At 40.3% G+C, this 21,628-nt stretch overlaps 1 protein-coding gene across 2 annotated transcripts in view; it reads right to left on the bottom strand.

Moving 5' to 3' along the window:
- Positions 1 to 20,522, bottom strand: part of rerea (arginine-glutamic acid dipeptide (RE) repeats a) — a 103,554-nt gene extending 83,032 nt beyond the window's left edge. For both annotated transcript variants that reach the window (XM_081385715.1, XM_081385716.1), the window contains exon 1: positions 19,889 to 20,522. The gene's annotated coding sequence lies outside the window, so the exon portion shown is untranslated. The remainder of the gene's footprint in view (positions 1 to 19,888) is intronic.
- Positions 20,523 to 21,628: the final 1,106 nt, after the last annotated feature.

Below are 21,628 nucleotides of genomic sequence, written 5' to 3'. Positions count from 1 at the left end.
ACTAATATGATTCATGTTCTTTTGGTTTCTCTACCCAATATATTTAAAAATTACAAATGCAGTGAAAATACAGGTATCGGTAAGTACCAAAAAGGAAAGTATCAGTATCGGACTCGTTCTGGAAAAAGTGGTATCGGTGCATCCCTAATAAAAAACCTTCCTGCATCTCGACTCCATTAGACGAGCATTGCACAACCTTGTGCCGTATGATTAATAAATTACTACTGCAGAAAAGTCAGCGATCCACACCTTCTCACATGTAAAGAGTGTGTTATTTATACCAACAGGAGCATTAGCAACCAGTGATAGGCAGCGGCTGCAGTGAGGTTTACAACACTGACCAGCAACAATGCATCAGTTCATGTGGCGTCTGAATGGTGACCAGGACCAATTAAGCAATGGCGAGTACTCCCCTCAACACTACCCACAGATGAATAACGCGCTGTGGGGCAGGTGAGGCTTGAAGCCATTACACATCAATCACCAGAGCAGGACCTTTTGAAAGATACCAGCTGTCTTAATGGAAAAGGGAGGGAGAGAGGCAGGGAGGGAGAAAAATCAGCCATTTGTGAAAGCCGGTATAAAAAAAAAGCTTCAGGGGTCTCAGCCAACAGCACCTATTTTACCATTTCCATTACTGCAATGAAGTCAAGGGGTGTGAGCCAGGAGGTTTTAAATAAAAATACATTTCTCCTTCAGAGCAGCGGATAAATTAGACCTTCTCACCCCTCCAACCACACAGTTGCTCTGCCACTATTAACACATCACCTCACAATGGGCACACAGCAGGGCTCTATTACAAAACACACTCCTTTTTCAACATTACTCTTTCATGCTGCATGTTTTATTCATCCTAAATCACTCTCCTATTACGCCAATAGGCCGACGCATTCATCTCTGTGATTTGAGGCAAAAGCCAATAAAGGGTCAGGCAACACAAATGCTATTTCCCCAAGACACCCGTATTGCCAGGTGCTTCATTTTAGGGCTGTAACGAACAATTATTTTGATAATCGATTAATTGGTTTCTGATCAGTCGATTAACCCTTTAGTTAAAGGGATAGTTCAGGATTTTAGACATGAATCTCTATAGCTTCCCCATAAGCAGTGTGGTGCATTGACCATGACTTACCCCCGACAGCGTCCTGTGAGCCGAGCTCCGGTCCAGTTTTGGTCAAGAAGAAATTAGTCCGGCAAGATTGCTGGGGTCACGGCAATAAAGCTTTTTTCTTCTCAAATCAATATGTGTTCAAAAGAGTGATATATTTGCGTCACTAAAACGTTGTCTATGGAGAGGTCAGACCTCGTAATGGCTTGGCACTATTTTCTCCCCTGTCATATCACTGCGCGCTGCCGCTACCTACAGCCAGCTGCGAGCTGCGCAGGCGCACACCACTTTTTCAGTTGTTCGGCAGTGTTTACAGCAGTGTTTACGTGCTCAGAACAGCTACACGAACGAGCTAACATAGCTACTCACCAAGAGCGATCAGTTTGTACAAGCTTTGTAGAAAATGGTGCGGACTTGTGACTATCCGGACTGTACAAACAAAGATGTGGCGCTTTCTCCTCACACATTTCAAAGATTTCCTGTGGCAGATGTTGCTCTGAGGCGACTATCGTTCTCTTTACGAGCTGTAAACAAAGTGACACGTGCGCGGCTCCCAGCTGGCTGTAGGTAGCGGCAGCGCGCAGTGATATGACGGGGAAGAAAATAGTGCCAAGCCATTACGAGGTCTGACCTCTCCATAGACAGCGGTTTTGTGACGCAAATATATCACTCTTTTGAACACATATTGATTTGAGAAGAAAAAAGCTTTATTGCCGTGACCCCAGCAAACTTGCCGGACTAATTTCATCTTGACCAAAACTGGACCGGAGCTCGGCTCACAGGACGCTGTCGGGGGTAAGTCATGGTCAATGCACCACACTGCTTATGGGGAAGCTATAGAGATTCATGAAATCCTGAACTATCCCTTTAACCTAGCAATAAATAACCGTAAACTACCATTAATCTTTCCATGTTTTATTTAAACATGTTTTCATAAAATTATAATAAAAAAAAATACCAACGTAAAAACAAAGTGGCAAGAATTAAAAGGCATCTATCAGTAATACAAATGACCATGATGGCTGCATTCAATGTCACTGTTTGAGACTGACAGCAAGGTGAGTCTTGAAATGTTTCCTTCATTCAGCAGATTAAAGTATCAGCTTGAATACATCTGTATGAAGGAACAGCTGAAGACACAACCATATTTAGTGACAGTATTAAATGGCGATGTCCATAACACCAAGAAATGTTATCACAATTGACAGCGTTATTAAACAAATGAGTCCAGTCGAGCTGCGAGTTTATCCATCAGTTATTTTAAGCAACCAAAAAGGACTTTTAATGCTTTGTTACAGAGTGCATAGAGTATGTTTGAGCCACACGCCTAAATAATTTCTCAGTCTCCGCGAGTAAACTAAACCCATCATGATTATACAGTTCAGTGTGGCTCTAACATTATATGACATGGGAGACAACTAGTTGTCCAGTGCGGTTCCATTCATTCAGCGCGGGTTTGTCAAAAATGCGGTTGTGAGTGTTGAAAACGTTCAGGGGCCAGTACGGTTATAAAATGCGGTTATCACGCTTGTAAAAAACAAAATGCTGCATGAACACAAACATATTAAGCGGCGCTGCCATACTAACCATTAGCATTTGGTCTAGTTTTGTGTGAATGGATTAGGGATGAACGTAAAAAGTGTGACGCTTTGACGCATTCCACACAAATCATTGCATCGTTCCAACCGTAATTCATTTGCAAATTTAGTCAAAGACTGTTTATGATACATAAAGTCAATGAGCAGACAGCAGTGAGAGAGTGAGTGACACGCTTATATGGACATTTTTTGGGAAATCCCATTCCCTGATCACTGGTTTCAAACAGTGTATTACAAAATGCAGACATTTGACTGGCGAGAATTACCGAAAGCTTTCCAGATGGAAGTTGTGAAATACACGTTTGATGTAATTGTTTTCGGCGAGCGAGATTAGCCTTGGAACATATCAAACAAAACATTATCTGCAATACGAGTAACTGAGATTTATCAGACAAATGTCTCGTTCGAAGCTCATCCAAGAGAGCTACTCTGATTTCAACAAAGCTGTTTTCAATCTATTTTGCCAGAGCAAAAAGCTCAAGAAATAAATAAATAAAGACAGACATCTGAAGCAGAACTCAAAAAACAACAACAAAAAACACAGAAATCCATTTGATAACTCTCCACCAGATTTTAGTTATTGTTGATGAAAGCATCACACTGACTCTGTATTGTGTGAAATTATGACTTGCAGCAGTTCAATTCTAATAGTTTCACATGATCACACAGAACAAGCATGTATAATCCGTACTGAAATTCCTGACTCACACCATCGGCCTGCTAATAACAGTCATCTTTATCTGATGGCACACATTTATTCTGAAACGGTTCCTGCTGGAAGAGATCGTCCTGACTAAAATTTAGCATACTCTAAATCTTAATGGCCACTACTGACTATTCCCAACAATTACTCAGGGCTCCTCAATAAATGTCTACTTTATTGATATGGACGTGTAGTACGGTGGAGGGCCCTCTCCACACAGGAACTGTTTTTACTGAGTTTTAAATTGTGTAGACAGGCTGATGGATCTTTAAGCATTACCACAGCCTGTTCCTTTAAGTTAAATAATGAAAGAAAAGGCCTTCCTTCAAAGCATAACTCTATAAAGACTCATATTACACACAGCCTAACTCCTATGCATTCTGTTCCTTTTAAGTTGGAATATGTGATTCTCTACAGAAACATTTTTTATTATGCTGGTTGAAAGGCTCCTCATATCCTAATAGCAAGCACAGTCTAAATGTATTTTTACATTTAATATCATCTGTGGAAGGTGTAGGACCATAAAATGTGAACACGTGTTTTCTGTCAGTCAACGTGTGTTTGCATACAACGGCAGAGCCTGTTCACGCAAACATCATACGTCATCAGCACGTTCACATACACTGTGCAGACAGAGCGAGAATGGCAGGCAAACAGTCGTTTACGTTCGTTATTGTAGTACTGTTCCTCACTTCACTGTCCTGTAAAGTTCTCTCACCGGTGAATGACACGTGATATAATCCAATTACATTGTCTGTAGTCATCTCGCTTCTGGTCTGTGCGCGTTCATGTGTTTTGGAGGAGGCATGGCTTTGGAAGTCGCACGGCGATTTGCAGGGAGGGTGGGATCGTATGCTTTCCATGCTAGCAGGCTAAAGTTAACATTTTCCAGATCACCTATTGCACATTTAATGTAGCCTTCATGAACAAACAGACTTTTGTGACTTCTGAGATCTTGTTTGCAATATCAATATGCATATAAGACTAATACATAATATATATGCTAATAAAATAAACCCCAGAGACCTGATTTGATATGATAGCAATAACACTTTCAAATATGCACTTATACGTTTCAGGAAAATAAAATCCTCTTTAATGTTTATGTTATCTAATCAACATCTAGGCCTACCAATCTTCTTTAATATACTGTCGGATTAAGATCTCATGAGGGCATCTTATGCAAAACACTGGCTGGAAATTAATTTGGTCCATCTCTGTAGCATGTAACAACACACGTTGATGATTTATATACAGAAATCAAGGGGCTAATCTGAGCCCTGAGGAGTCAGTAAACCAGAGGCTGAAGGCCAGGCTCCAAGCAATCCGAGTATGTGAGTAAGTGGTTGTGTACGAGTGTGTATTCCCTCTGCACAATTCCCGTAGGGGCCGGCTCCCCATCAGCACTTGTGTCTATTATCAGCATCGTGCCTGAGAGTAACTTCATTTCACACTGTAAGCCACAAACAGTGCAAACCACACTGAGGGCTTTCAGACTAGTTTGTCCGTGTGGCAGAAAGGGTGGGGGGAATGTCTGGACAGTCCATCACTGTGCTTTTAGTCTGGTCGTGTAGCCAACAAACATTTCTAAAGGGAGCATCAACACTGGAGAAGTGCGAACACAAGAACAAGACAAGGGATAGTTTACAGAAAATGTTTTTAAATAATAATCACGTCACCATTTATTCACATTCATGTTGTTCCAAACCGGTATGCCTTTCTTCCTTCTGCGGAACACAAAAGATATTTTGAAGAATTTTTTTGTCCATACAATGAAAGTCAATGGGGTTCAGTGCTGTTTTGGAAACCATTGGCTTTCATTGTATGGACAATTTTTTTCTTCAAAATATCTTGTGTGTTCCAGAGAAGAAAGTCACAAAGATTTGGAACGACAAGAGTCTGAATAAATGATTTTTTACATTAACTTTCCCTTTAAAATATCCTACCAGTGGCCAAATTATATAAGGTAATTATTGATATAAAGAAAGCTGTAATGTCTTTTCACATTCAATAAAAAGGGAATGAGGGTATGCAAATGAAACGATCAATACATATTTTGAGGTAGTATTTAAGGTGGGTAAACCTAGAGTAACCGCCAATCCAGCGTTTGCAGACGACGCGCTCTTGGCTTGGCCTCTCCCGAGCATATGAGATCAATACTCAATCAATGGCAGATAAACACATACGTCACTTTCTAAATCTATCCTAGATAGAGAAGATATTATCATTGCACTACACCACCTTCTCTGATATGCTTTGATTCACAATACAATGAATCTAATGCGAATTCAGCAGTTTACAAAAGCCCATTCACTGTATCAAAAGATTCAGATTGTGCAGCAACGACGCCTGTATGGCTTCCCCCCCCCAATCAAAATACAATCAGCATAGTTTAATATATGTGCTTTAATTATGAACGTGTGTAGGTTACGTGCATCTGGCCGTTGGCGCCCTGGTGTTGTTCTACAAAACCATATGAGTACCTGATTACTTACTTTTGATACGCCTATTGTATACTGCATTATGTTATTACACGGCTCTGTGGAATAATTGATTCTGATTGGTCAATCGCGTCATCCAGGGGTATTTTATCCCCCGATAACAACCAGTAAAAACTGACAGCACATGCTCATCCAGGCAACTGAAGTCAGCGCTATACGCTTGCTAGTAACGGGTTTTCTTCATGGAAGTTGTGTGTTTGATGAGCTAATAAAATATTAAAAATCAAATCAATATTTTGTGTACAATTATTTATGTCATCCGGGTATCTCAGAATAAACCCCTTCAGAGTGATGCAAGACCCCTCCGCTTTGCGTCAGGATTCTTATCGTCCTATCTGGGTTTTTTCTGCGATAACCAGCTGGATGTGCATTATCCCTTACTTATTATATATGTATTTCAAGTCATTTTAAAGGCTTAGGTCTTTGTTAAAATAATCGACCAATTACTAAAATAATCGTTAGTGACAGCCCTAAAAAGAAGATATCTAAATGTAGTCAGTTGATCAAAAGCCTCATGGCAGCTCAGCCTGAGCCTCATTCACAGTGAAAGCAGGGAGGTCTCAGGGAAGCACTGGTCCTGACAGACACCCACAGAGAGGGGGGGGCTCAGCTCTGCGTCACACTCCCCAACTCCCAACTAATCATCACATGAAACACAGGGCCTGGAGGAGAAATCTCAGCTCAGGCTTATTGTTCAGGACCTCATTTATTCTCGCTGCAACGTTATTCCAAACTCATCTTCGAGAACATAAGGTTAAAGATGATGAGGCCGCAGCGGCGATGCCATTAGGTCAATGCGTCAGACCATTTTCAGACTAAATTATTTAGTTATCTAGCAGTGGCGCTTTTTTTTTTTTTTTTTTTTTTTTTTTTGAACACTGGCAACCGGCGGCAGATGGTCTCTCGAACAAGCCGGGCATTCAAAAACACGCGTAACGGCTCTGCCAAAAGCACCTCCACCCCAGATACCACAGGACGGTATTACCACTAATTAGGAGCGGCTTTTGTTTCTGGATGAGCCACCTCTCCAAACCCACAGCCTGACAGTCTTTAAGAGGCTCTAGTCTGAATAACACCCTCTTTGTTACACCACCTCTCCATTTAAGGCAACTCAGCTCAAATATAAATATAAACTTTCCAGTCCTATTTCCATTGCATGCCACACAAAACACTGTTGTTTAAAGCGGATGAAAAAAAGTCTGCCTGAGAGATCCTACGGTGTCAAACCTTTGTCATCCGTGACATCTTTGAGAAGACAGGATGCTGAAATGTTTGGAGGAATATCAAATCACTGCTCTCTATAATACTGATGCAGTATAGTCCAAATGTGCAGCACTGTAAAAATGATTTGAGATTGTTTCCTTGCCTTGGAGCGGCAGGCAGGAGGGGAAGTGACTGGAGGGTAATGAAAACGCTGCTGAAACAAGCAGGATCAGAGCTTCCCTCTCCTCTCTGGACAGCTCATAAAACATGCATTGACTAGAACTATTACCATTCTGCCGTTTTAGTGCGGCGCGCAGCTCCCAGGAAGAGTGCACACTTATCAACCTATATACACACCAGACCTGCTGCTTTTTATTTTAAACATGTAGTGACGTAAAAGAGCAGCTGTTAAAAAAAAACAAGTGTTTACCAGAGGGAGGCATCTAAACAGCAGGCTGCCACTGCTCTTCGGGTTCAGGGTTGTGTTTAAAGCAGTGTACAGTGGCAGGCGGGAGATTAACTCGTAACGCATTCATGTGTGAAATGGAGACTTTATCCCTAACTGATAGTGTTACGAGGCTTCCAGAAAACACAAGCCTGATGATTTTTCATCATTTCGGAAAAACAGCCGTAATATATTAGATTACCGCTTGCAGCATTTTGGTACCTTCGCACAACACAGACTCTTAAAACACCCCGGTGTTTTACAACAAAGCATGGTGGGAGGCGGGAGAGGAGAGCGGGGGTCTGCCGTTCATGCAACGTGGCTTTTCTAGTCGAGCAAGCGCATTTGAAGTCAAGACGTTTCACAGAGGCACCAGGTTATAGTGTGATTATTGTAAAAGAGTTGATGGATAGCTTAAAAGGGGATTCCCAAATTTTTTTGATGAACATCTTTGACCTAAAATATTTACTCCCTTGAGGAAATATATATATATATACACAGAGAGAGAGAGAGAGAGAGAGAGAGAGAGAGAGAGAGAGAGAGAGAGAGAGAGAGAGAGAGAGAGAGAGAGAGAGAGAGAGAGAGAGAGAGAGAGAGAGAGAGAGAGAGAGAGAGAGAGAGAGAGAGAGAGAGAGAGAGAGAGAGAGAGAGAGAGAGAGAGAGAGAGAGAGAGAGAGAGAGAGAGAGAGAGAGAGAGAGAGAGAGAGAGAGAGAGAGAGAGAGAGAGAGAGAGAGAGAGAGAGAGAGAGAGAGAGAGAGAGAGAGAGAGAGAGAGAGAGAGCTTTATCAACTTGCAAACTCCCAATAGTTAAAATTAACATGACATCCACTGTTTGGACCAACAAAAAAAAAAAACAATGATACATTTCAGAATATCTTCCAAGTTCCAAGAAAGAAAGCAAGTCAAGAGTGTTTTGTGTGAACTATCCCTAAGCCTGAGAAAATAAAAGCCCCAAATTACCTTTATTACAGCTGAAAGTAAAAAACACTGTTACAATTTTCCAAATTAGCGAACAGGAATTCCTGCCACTTCTTTGCACAGAGCCTCCATTTCCCAAGAGAGCTGAATCAGACAGTATAAAGGTACTGGAAATAGTCCATATTATAGGTTTTAACAGTGTGCAATGATCACAGTATTATTCGGCAACTCGTACACAGGTTTCGCACTATTTAGTGAGCATTACAATTCCTTCCACAGCACGGTAAGGAATAAACCTCAGGGGGAAGGTTTGTGCGGGTCCAAGTTAAAATAGCTTGCAAATGCACGAGTAAGCTCATAAACAGAGCAAGCATGTTCAGCACAGAGCTACATTCATCCAAGTGTATACACATGTGTCAATCTAAATGAGTAGTCCATTGACTGCTGAGCAACTGTATTTTCCTCCAAACTGCATACTGGGCAGAGCTAATAAAAAGCTTGGCTGAAATGAAATGTGGCCTGACCTTTTCCGATCTTTCTTTCAGCCGCTCCTTTACGTGGATGTCCAGTCCCCCTCATGCATCACGCTGTTAAATAGGTTCCTTCTACCTTGCATCCCCTTAGCTGTGCTAACAGTATGCCAGAAAACAGAACGACAACGAGACATGCTCTAAATCAAAGTTCTCTTTCGATATCAAGTGAAAAATTATTTATCCCATTCAAAAGGACTTTTTAATTATTAGCAAAGCCTTACACAGCCATTTTTGTTTGCATTTTGTCTGGTTATCTTCTGAAAAAAAAAAACACAATTTGATGAAGATTTACTCTTTGTTACCAAGAGGAGCATCTTAATGAGCTGTTCAGCAAAGATAACACATCGCTCTATGGAGCCATCGCATGCTGTACATCTCTAACCCTCTGCAGCAACAGCAGATCAAAAATTCAATAATGAATGTGGAATTCCTGCAATTAATGTCTATGAGAATCCAAGCGGTCTGAAAAAATACATCAGTAACCTGATTAATTTTATATAGGAATAATCTGTGATCAGCATTACCAAGTGAGCCCAAAAACAAATTAGATTTGAAGCTAAGAGCCCCATTGATCAGCAGTCATCTAAACCGACCATGAAAAGGGTTCGGTAATCCAATCCAGCCATTCGGAAGTGCCTGAGAGAGTTGCATCTCTACAATGGAAACATTCTGTCCACAATGTAATCCATTGTGTTCATTCGGCAAGCGTTTTGGAATCTGTTCGATTGCACTAAAACGGCCCAAATCATTGCGAGTATAAACAACGTGGGGAGGATCGTTTTTCAACTTGGCAACGGCTGCGCCACTCCACTTCTAATGACATTTGAATGACCCATAGAAATAGTGATGCACAACTGTCAAAACACTGCCGCTCTCCAGAACATTCCGCACAGTCTCCGTGTAATACCATGACTCAGGCAATAACTAGTTTTATTTTTTTCAAGTGAATATTTAATGGTATCCAGAGAAGATCCCTAGTGGCCTGTGCTTCGGTTGCAAAACAAAAAACTAAGCATAAACATAAACTAAGCTCAGTAAAAGCAGATGCCAGCAACTATACTCATTAACTATTCTAGCCAATGGGAATGGAAATATTATATATTTGCTATTGAGAAACACTCAAGACTGTGAGCTTTGTCAATTGATAAATTGTTCAGACAAATATTAGGATAATCTTACAACACTTCGCTTCAAGCCTCAAGACTCTCTGCAGCCATTTTACAAGCCAGTGCCAAGGCACAATACCAAATTCCCTTTGAATATACAAGGCGATTCTCAGAAAGACAAACACGTGAATGAATCAACAGCACGTACACTAATAACCTTGGGCTATCTAACCATTCCTTTGGTTTATGGAACTGTATAACGTATAAATAGCAGATCCATTTCTCCCCAGTCTGTTAGGGCTCTATTTCAGCTTCCCCGTCATTAAATATTTATCCTTGCGGAGTGGCGGATTGTACTGAGGTGATAAGCACTTAGGAATCCAAATTTTTCAACCCCCCACACCCCCACACATTTCCCATGTCTTTAACCCTTTATTTCCCCCTATATGCAACAGAGACGTTTAAAAACAGATTATCTAAAAGTGCTCCTTTAACTGACAGGACGGGACTGAAACAGTGCCCACATTACCAAGGGAAAGGCGCTCTGCTGGTTTTATAAAGATGGAAATCTTTATTTAAATACCAAAGGGATGAAATCACTTGATTTGAGGAAGACCCCTTCCTTTGTAGAGAAAGTTAAAGAGGCCGAGCCAGAGGAAGTATTCCTGACACAACAAATGAACACCCAAGCTGAAACAAAATAGGATACTTAGCTTTGCCAAATATGGAATCGTTGTTCATAACAAAAAGCAAATCAAACATAAATTTAAGCAGCACCTCTGCTTGTTGCTGCTGCTTGTGTGAGTGTTTGGCTCGGGTTGAATTTGGCATCTTACAGCATATAATGATGAAAAGATTTCATGCCTCAGCCTTGTGGGTGGTTGCTGTTGGGTGTGAATGCATCTCTAGTGGACCCTGCATGCTTCAAAAGCTTCTAGGGCCGACCTACAGCACTTCACAGGTATTCTTGGACGGACAAAAAAACAAAACATTTAAGGCTCAATAGGGAACGGCCTGCCAGAGGAATGGCAGATCAAATCGGACAGGCTGAATTCCAAACAGAGCCTCTACATATGGGCTAGTAGCTCTCCACAAGACAAGAAAAGATCTAATGAACTTTAGTGAATACCTTAGTTCACACACAGCCAACTGCACGTGCAAATACATAAAATTCTCTCTTTCTCTCTCTCTATAAATATGTGTATGTATGTGTGTGTATGTATGTGTATATGTATATGTGTATGAGTATATGTATATGTGTATGTGTATATGTATATGTGTATGTGTATGTGAATGTGTATGTGTGTATATGTATATGTATATATATGTATAGAGAGAGAGAGAGAGAGAGAGAGAGAGAGAGAGTATATCTACACACTCACTTATAAACACACATACACACACGATTTCTAAAGCTTTACAAAAAAAGAAAAAAATCATGAATCATTCACAACTCCACCCTATTTCTCAGCATATAATCATTTACATCTCTGTATGCTTTACAGATACTGCACTTAATGCACTGTGTTTTAAAACTACTAGCCTATTAGATAAACACTGCATTACTTTACGTTAATACAGAAGAATGGCTGTAGTTTACTGTAGTAGAGCAGCCAGAACAGTGTAATCTAGTTTTTAAATGAATGGAGAGGTCACGGTGTATTTAACTGATGATGTGTCACACAGATGACTAACACGGGCCCGACGGTGAACAGCACCGTGACCCTGCGGAAGCCATGATTCTGCATAACCCTGTGGGCTCTGAAGTGCAGAGACACATACACACTTTTTCCACTACAGTAAATACAGTAGAATCTAATGGTGAATGAATAATACACTATCTGAATGATTCTCACAAACATAACCAATTGAGATCTGATAAGGAAAAGAGAGTTTCAAATGTCTCTAAATGGATGCAATCACTGTCCTATCCCTGATAGAAAGTAGTGCTATCAAGTGGGAATGTAAATATTCAATAGCTCTGCTTAATGGCGAATGGAGTGGGATTGTGGTGTATTGCCACAATAGAGTATAATTTCCCTCCCGCTCTGATGGAGCCACTTCACTCTGATGAAGAACAGGAGCACTGAGCTGATTCTATGACCACAGTTTGTGTTTCCACCCCCCTGCGCTCCTTTTTGTCCTCCAATGACACACGGCACAACAAGCTTGTAATTTTCAAACGTTACCATGCAGGTCTCATTGATTTATTGTAATCGAAGATGATGTGAAAGGCTACGACAAATACGCGGCCTGCTCCGACAAGGGTAAACAAACAGCAAAGGTCTCAGTGTACGGCAAGGTTTTAACCTCGATCTGAAATCCCCCGTTCATTAATGCAGCGTTAACAGCCGGTTACGGCCAGTGAAACCGCGGTAGCAAAATCAATTACCTCAGCAAGTATTGATATGTCTCGCGGCCTGTTTACAATTTAATCTCTAACTTGTCAGAGCCATTATTTTCCTAATCACAACTCCAGCTCTTCTGCGCCTTTGTCTCTGGCTCATGTTTAAGGGAACAAAAAGGTCATAAGCTTGAGCGCTCCCCAGGGCTCAGCCTGCCACTGCTGTAATTATTCCTGAGCAAGAGATGACAAATGAAGTGGATCAAATCAAAGGTGTCAGTAGCTCTTATGACACCAGCCCAGTCGCACAGGTTAAAACAGAGGTCAAGCTAAAAGGAAAAACTAGTTAATGCCGCCCTACAATAATTATGTGCAAAGCCTCTTAAAGTGACAAACTCTTCATTATTTCTCACTAGGATACATGTTTAGAAAATACATTCCTACATCCATTCTATTGATGGGGCTTTCAACCGCAGGAGATAAATAAAACAAACAATCCAAAAAACTCCCAGTGACGTGTCCGTTACTCAAATTGCATCCAATCACAATAGCGGCAGAAAATATCCTCAGGAGCCGTTACTAAACTAGCTAAAACGATCAGAGAGGATATCATCATCAAACTCGCCATTTGTATCTTGGCCAGTAATCATTGAGGAGCGGAGGCTGATGCATTATTTACTGGCTAATGTATAATTCAGAGCCAACAGCAGATTTAATGCATAAATAAAGCTGTGATACACCTGCTTTAAATGTTTACTCACCAAAATAAGATCTGAAACTACAAGCATGTCACGCGGTGCCTTTGAAAGTTTGAAACGTGTCACTCGTTTCTTTTTTTTTTTTCATCTCGGGTGACTAAAAGTGAAAATGGTTTGCAGGTGGCGAGACCCGCGACCTGCTTTGTTCACCTCCTAGAAACATAAACGGAGATCAAAACGAGACACTCGGATGTCTAAGCACAAGATCTCAACTGCTTAATTTAAAACACAGGTCTGCAGGCATGAGCTAGCATGTTTGTCTTTCAGCGAACGCAAACACTGTAATGAGAAGTGAAGGACGTCCATGTCCAAGTTACTCATTTCTGCTCCAAAGCAATTCCGTTGATGATTCTTTCATATGATAATATTGTGGCAGAAAATAGAGGCTATTTTGGAAATAATTCAATTTGTTCATTCCTCTTTGCAGCTGTTTTCAAAATGTAATGGATCGTGGCAGATTTCAGAGGAAAGGTTAGCAAACAATACATTATAAACAGAAAACAAGCACACGAAATTCTTGTTAAAAGGTTAATTACGCTGCTTCGGGGAACCGATCTTTTGACGTCAAACAAGTCAGTCACAATTCCCTACAGGCCACGCTATTGACCCCTGTGTTGAGGCTGGCCTACTTAAAAGACAGTGATAAAGACAGGCAATATTCCAACAGCATCTAAAACACCCTGTGGATTAATCAAGACAAAAACACATTTAAAACGGATATCATCGTGATAATGTTTCCTATTTTGCCGTTTGCACTTTATTGGAGGATATGCATGCAAATAAATGTCCGAAAAACATACAGGTTTTCAATACTATTATTCCAAAATCATAAATTATTCCAAAGCAACCCACAACATACACTGTATCATTCAAATGTTTATGGTTGGTACGATTTCTTAACGGTTCTGAAAGATGCTCACCAAGGCTGCATTTATTTGATTTAAAATATAGTATATACAGTTATATTGCGAAATATTATTACGATTTAAAATAACTCTTTTAAACTTAAATATATTTAAAACTTTTTTTTCAATATGTGGTCGGCGAAGTAAGGCCACATGACTGTCATCATGCAGTCTTTCATTACAGGCATATAACTTCATTCTTAACCTTTTCCCTCATGCACTCATATTTCTCTAGATGAGGTAATTATTTTCACAGCCGCAAACGTTTCTGGACACATAGCCTACATTCAACTACTTGATAATGAAACTATTTATACACTAACAGGATGAGTCAAGGACTGAAATCTAGAGTGCTGTTTTCTTCTGCCAGCCGTTAGATTTGACTAAAGGTTTATTTGATCTCACAGAGATATAGTTTGATCCATCAAAGCAATCATTATTCAACAACAACAGGCCTGGCTTATAAAGAACAATATGCATATTGTGTCACACAAAGACAACTCATCACCTGGAAAAAAAATTACCAGAACAGCCCTGGAACAGCCGACGTAACTGAAAAGTACTCCGCAATCTGCCTCAAAATGGCTGATTAGTCCATTATTAATTAAAAATACTTTAAAATGAAATATTCCTCTAAAGAATTCAACATGCCTGACTTCTGAATACAGATGACATTTCTTGGCTTATTATGTTTGCAGCATTCCCATGTATCTTTTCAGCTAAAAATAGTGCCTCTCTGTGCCTATAGTTTTTAAGATAGATGTGGTTCAACCGGACCTTACTGACAGTGTAGCATGACTAACAGAGATCTTGAGTGCTTGTCCACCACAATTAATCAATCACAGTATTGTGATAGTTTGAAAGTCAGAAATTAAATACTTTTCTATTTTTGAGCTTGGCATTTAAAAAATGCATCAATTTTCATTGTATGGACAAACTGCCTAAGGACATTCAGCTTCCCTTTGTGTTTCATGTCAGAAAGATAACAATACTGAGTAGAAATGGCATGACGAGGAGTAAAATAATGAAAGAATTTCCATAACACACATATTGCAAAAAATGAGGATATTTATGAATCGTTGCAGGACAGATTGTGCTCCATTCCAGCAGTCTAAGAAATGTATATCCTTTCTAAGCGAGAAATGCTCAACATACTTTTCAAGATGAAAGCACTTGAGTGAGGACTGCATTTTTATAATATGTTTATCACCACAGAGAGTGTTTCTCTACAAGGACAAGGACAGAGTGAATACTAGTAAGGGTGTGCAGGCATAAAAGACTCCATCTGACATCCCTAACAGAGCAGGAAAACAGTGGGGCCTATGGGACCCCCAACCTCACTTTATGACCATGTGCTGAATTAACAGGTCCAGATGTCCCCTCTCACTTAACATGTGCGAGACATCTCGAGCAAAGGGCTCAGCTGCTTTAGGGCTTATTAAAAAAATATCAATTTCAATTATACCCATTAACTTCTCGCGCTCCTCAGGTTTACATTTATTTGACATCAACAAGGCCAATTCTCGCCTAAGATGTATGTTTAATGCACAAGCCGACCGATCCAAGTTTATCAGGTTAAATTCATCATCTACAAATCAACCACCTGGGCATGGGTCGAATAAACGGAGGAATGAACAACAAATAAGACAAAGAGAGTGCCGCTGAAGCCCGAGGAATGAGTCAAACAAAGACGAGCCTATTACCAGACAGATATCAATCTGCTCTTAGTACTTGCTGCTGTGGAAGCATTCAGACAACTCAGCTGCTCGGGCTGTTTATAGTTTGACAGTGTCAGGTCTCTTTGTCACTAGGGCTATGAGCAAGGCGCCTGTGGTTACTGTATCTATTATCAAGGGGAAAGTGCCAACACATTCTTGTAAACAAAGGAGAGTCTACCTACAAGTTCACCGAGACAAAGCCCAACCTGAAAACGCTCAAGGCAACCATTCAAAACAATCTGAGCTGTTCTCAAATCTCTTTCAGAAACAAATTCAGACTAATAATAAGCTTTCAGTCAATCACGCATTTTGCTGAAGGTTTTCCCACGATGCAATGCAAAACGTGATGTTAATTACCTCTGCCCTTTCTCCAATTCATTAAGCATAACATTGCATAGCTCGGCCCGCGTTACGGATGCGGCACTGTTGAGGCCTCTCTCAGCAGACGGAGGAGAAATGTGCGACGTAACACCAGCCAATTCTATCATGCGAGCAGCTTAAATAACATGCCTACCCAAGCCCCGTCAAACATTCAGCAGCCACCGCGCGCCAACTGATCTGCTACAACACACTATGAAGAAACCCCTCCGTCAGCCCCGCCACACCGCCTTTGATCCGAGTATCGCCCGTTTGATGCTTTTAAGGTGGAGGATAACACAGAACGCATCTCGAAGATGTGAGTAATTCAATTTAACGCAAAAGGATGAACCATCTTTTTTTGCAGGGAAAACACACAGGCTAAATGTCATTGTGCGCTTAGGCATTAAACATTTAGTAGTCATTCTCGGCTGCTCAAGCAAAGAGGCAAGCAGTTGTTAAGGGAGAAGAATGACACAGTTAATCATACACCCACACGCTGCAAATGAAGGCCCGACACTAAGATGTATAACGGACATGAAAACATACAGCATTCACCAGTCATTTAAAAAGAGCAAGAGAACTCAGTCATTCAGCACATTTACATACACACCGATATGCTGATAACTTCCAAAAATCTGCTTAATTAATCAGCTGAATTAACATGATGTCCCAGCTTAAATGCAAACCAATACCCAGCACTGCCAAAAACAGGTTATTACCCAGTAGTGACGTCAAAACCTAATCTTTTGTGCATCTGACTCCAAGTACTAATTTTTTTTAAATAAATAGGCAGTACAAGCAGAAAGAGTCTGAGTTTGCGATATATTTCTTCCTCCCCTACCGCGAAACGCTCGCTCTGTCTGGATGCACACTTTGTTACATCACATGCGCGCACTTGAATAATATGTAATGTGTAAACCGGGCAAAATCAAAGTAAGGGCCAAAAATCTAGCTGTGACAATCAGTTTATGACATTTGTGACCTAACTCTGATAAAGAAGTCTTTTACATGACCACATGCATTGTCAGCTTATTTAACATAATTAGGTTAAGAATAGGGATGTTTTTCCCTTTAACCCGTAGTGTCTGTGACCCATTAAAATAACTATTTGTTTTCCTGGGGTAAAGCTTTACAAGCGCAAATGGCAGCACAAAGAACATGAGGATTTACACCGTCAAATCACACACCTGCACTGAGAAAAATAGAATAAAATCATATTTATAAAAGGAATAAATATGCTAAATATTTCACTTAAACAATTTACAGATTAACAAAATGAAAGAAAATAAACTGCGACAAGTATTATTTGCCGAGTTCGTTCCAAAAACTAGATCACAGAAAGGAAACTGAGGTGGCACAAAGCGCCATCCTGTTGGTTTTCTTTATTTTACAAAAGCACAATTTTGTTTTTATTGTGGGTGTGCCCAAATTAAAGTAACTTTACAGTTTTGAATGATGTCTTACTCTTCTGTATGACCATAAATGAGAGTTTCCAAGTTGTTTCCACTGTTACAAGGAAACAATTCAAGTGATTGCGCAGACGTGCACACACAACCTATCGGTTTGCTACCTTGACATCGCAGCTAGTTCATTATCAAAATAAAATAGTCAACCAAACATCTACAAAGTTGCACTACTCAATTTAATGAGTCTGTAGTACAATCTGTGCTGTTCAGCGTGGGCCGTTTTTTTCTCTCAAAAACTAAATTTTATACATGTAGCAAAAGTTTTCAAAATATCTTGAAAAATAAGCCTACTTTAAAAATTACTTTTTAAGCCGTTTAACCAATATTATTAATCTGCCAATATTCTTACTGTCGGTTAACCAGTTAATTACGAGCATCACTAGTTAAGAACCTGCGTGTAAACACACTCATTCACTAGAGATCACAAGGAGGAAATCACATAATGCCACCTAATTAGCAGTATTCAAAACTCAACACTTTAAAAAAGGGCGGATGAGTGCTACAAACATACAGGCTGCTTTCAAATATTAAACTTGCCATCCGTGCATTTTAAAGTAAACTAGCTCAAACAGGTTTCTCTGAATGTAACAAAAGACAATGAAAACATTCTGTTCCTTGATGTAGTCTTTAGTTCCTCTGCAGGAGACGCTTCACTAAATGTTTGATTTCTTTCACCTCAGGCTACCCTCAAAGCCATGGCATGTGTAACGGGGGTTTATAAAAGCTTTTCTTCTCTCTCTCGCTCTCCATTTTCTATGAACCAAAGGATTAGGACAGATACTCTGTACATAGATGTTATGATTACAGATTATTGATGTCTGTGTGTCTCCAGACTGGTCAATTCCATCTTTTAGCAATGTTTAATCCTAATCTTTGTGTTTTTGGTGTGACCACTAATCTCTGATGTTGGGTTTCTAATTTTGGGTAACCTACAAAACTACTTGTACATTGTGATTGACCACCTCTAAGCTTTAAATACACCAATTACAATGTTGCTGCACAACTGGGGAGGAAAAACATCTCAGTGTGGGGGATGATTACATTTGGCCACAAAAGAGTGGGCCCTTCTTAGCACAAATAGCAACATCTCTTACATATGCAAAGTGAGAAAAAAGTGGCATGGATCCTTTAAAGCAAGCTAACCATAGGAACTGAACATAGTCACATGTTCTTTCAAGTATCCAATACTCCAAAGAGGATATACAAGATGCTACCACAACATGCACAGCATGGAGAACGAGATCAGATAAGGCAAGCTGTGACTTTTCAACCTTCACTCTTAAAAATAAATATCCTTGGCATCATTAAATACATTAAATATCCATAGAACCTTTCCATTGTTCAAAATGTTCTTCATAATAGGAAAATGTATTTAGATTATTAAAATGTTTATCACACCAAAGAAGAAAAAAAAAATTATTTTATGAACTGATCACTGAAAGGTTCTTTGGGGAACCCAAATTGTTCTTCTATGACATTACTGTGAAAACCTTTTGGAGCCACTGTTCCAAAAGTACAACCCCTCTTCACCAACACCACATCACTATGAGCTTGGGAGGACCATAACCGGCCATATTTGTTCCCATGACAGGCCATGGTTCATGAGTTTCAGTTTAACAAAGGGAAGTTAGGCAGACTTGGCTGTCCCACAGTAGACTCCAACTGGTCAGGCAGGTCTACCAAAAGCTCTCCTCCCCTGCTCCCAGGGTTTTCAGTAAACAAAAGGTCCCTTCCAACATGTGAAGGAAAGCACACTGTAGAGCTGATGTTTGATAATACTAAACACTGAGATAAACAGCATGCTTATGTATTGAAGATCCTCATTCCTCAGCACCTCCAACTTTAAATGCACCATTTATGCTGCTACCAGAGCATCAATAATTCACTTAATGCTTGAGTTCCTCACTTAATAAAATGGAAACAAACAGAAGAACTACACAGAAGATGCGAGTTAGAAGGCTGAAACTTGAGTACTTACTAGAAAGTCATAAAACATCCTAAAAAGATTACACACTGCTTGTCTCTTTCAACAGCGAGAGCAAAAGTGAAACATGCAATAAAAAAAAAAAACCAGTCTGCTGCTTTCAACTTCTGAGCCTGTAGCAATTGCCAACATTCCATCTCTATCCCCCCATGTACCTTCCCACCCACTCAAGACCTCTAAACTCCCTCTGTCTTCTTTCTTTTTGTACATAGCCAATGTCGCCAAGGCACTACTCACCCGCCAGTATGATGATCTAAGTTCCTATTGGGCTGCTGCAAACAACTTCAAACACAATTCCACGTCTGTTCGTTGAAAATGACCCAGCCGAACTTCTCGGCCTGGGCCAAAATCCAAGAAGCCGAGGGCTGAGCACTATCACGTAGATACTTTATCCTGAGAGAGCCGCTGTCCATACAGAGGAGAAACGGGGCAAATGCCTCAACAAAAGACGACCTCGCTTTACTAATTTATTCGCATTCGGACCGCCCGGGGACTCGTTTTCTGAACGTATGCGGTCCCCCCTCCTCCTTTTCGCTGTGTAATAACTCCAAAAGCTTGAGTTTGTGGAGGGTAGGAAATCAGTGAGTTCGGCGTTTACAGACTCCGCTTCCTTTTTCACACACGCGCGCGCTCACACTCACGCGCTCCCTCGCTCTCTCCTCGCGCTTTCTTTCATATGCACACACAGCACGTTCGCTCTTTCTATCTCACTCTCTTTCTGTAGAACCCCCTCCTCCTCCTCTTCAGCTGTTCAACAGACGCATCCACATGGCTGACCTAGTCTTTCTTTATCCAGACACTAGTGAAGGAGAATTACCCCCCTCCCCTCCACCACACACATACACATACACACACACACATACACACACATACACATACACATACACACCACTTCTAAAAAGCGAGCAAAACAAAAACACGGACTGGATTCGTATGATTAGCGGCGACATATGATCGGACGGGAGTCGTGATTGATCTTAAACCGTGGGGGTACGGTAGAGAAACTGCATCGGTAAGCAAGACGTTGAATCCTGATTCACACGGCTGCTGTAAGGAATATTAATGTCCATGCTGACGACTCCACCTTATGTAGCACTAATAATAACAAATAGATAGTCATAGAAAACACACGCCAATCCTACCGTTCAAATAAGCCACAGATTCCGGCTATTGATTTTCATTGTCCACTGTCCAATAATGAACGCCCCGTTTTTATTGCCGTGCTTCGCTGCCAAATGATTGGGACTGAGAACAAAACAACCAGTGAAAATTACACATACATTGTGCGTTGGTGCTCTCATTCTCATTTGCATATTCACATAATGAATTAATTACTCCGATTCCCTCCGCCCAACGTGGAAGCAGCATGTATTCACAATTGTGCATTTAAAAAGAAACGTGCATTCTTTGTTGCCGATTTCGTTTCCATGCAGAATCCAAATAATTTAACAATTGTGATAGCAGAATTGCTAAAATGATGCCAGAGATTTCAAACATTCAAAAATCGATGTATTCCACTCTCTACAAAAATTGATTTAATGATTCTGAAAATGTCAAGTGGTCTGATCAAGTAATAAAACATTTTCCTTACACTTTTTTTTAAACAAAATTCACCTTTTAATTAGAATCATGTCAATGTGATATAAAAATAAGCAACCTTGTTTAAATAAAATAAATCTGTATAAATAAGTGTATAATATAATGTATAAATAAACATGACCTAACAGTCATGTGGGTCTAACACAGTCCACTGTTTTCTTATCACAGGACAGAAAAGTAACTTCCTGCATATTTTTTCCACCCACTTTTTTCTTTTTTGTCCTCTCTCTCTATCTCTTAAATCTGAACAGTAACACCAACAAGGCATGTTTGACTTTAGGCCTCCACAAAACAAGTGAATAAAATGGCTTTTAATTCAGAAATGGTAAACATGTTCATATAGCAGATACTAATGACATGTTTTATGTTGTAGAATAT

Source organism: Scardinius erythrophthalmus (genome assembly GCF_964197995.2).
Source record: "Scardinius erythrophthalmus genome assembly, chromosome: 15".
NCBI lineage: Eukaryota > Metazoa > Chordata > Actinopteri > Cypriniformes > Leuciscidae > Scardinius > Scardinius erythrophthalmus.
The sequence above is the reverse complement of the archived record's forward strand: the minus strand, read 5'-3'. Positions and strand labels throughout refer to the sequence as shown.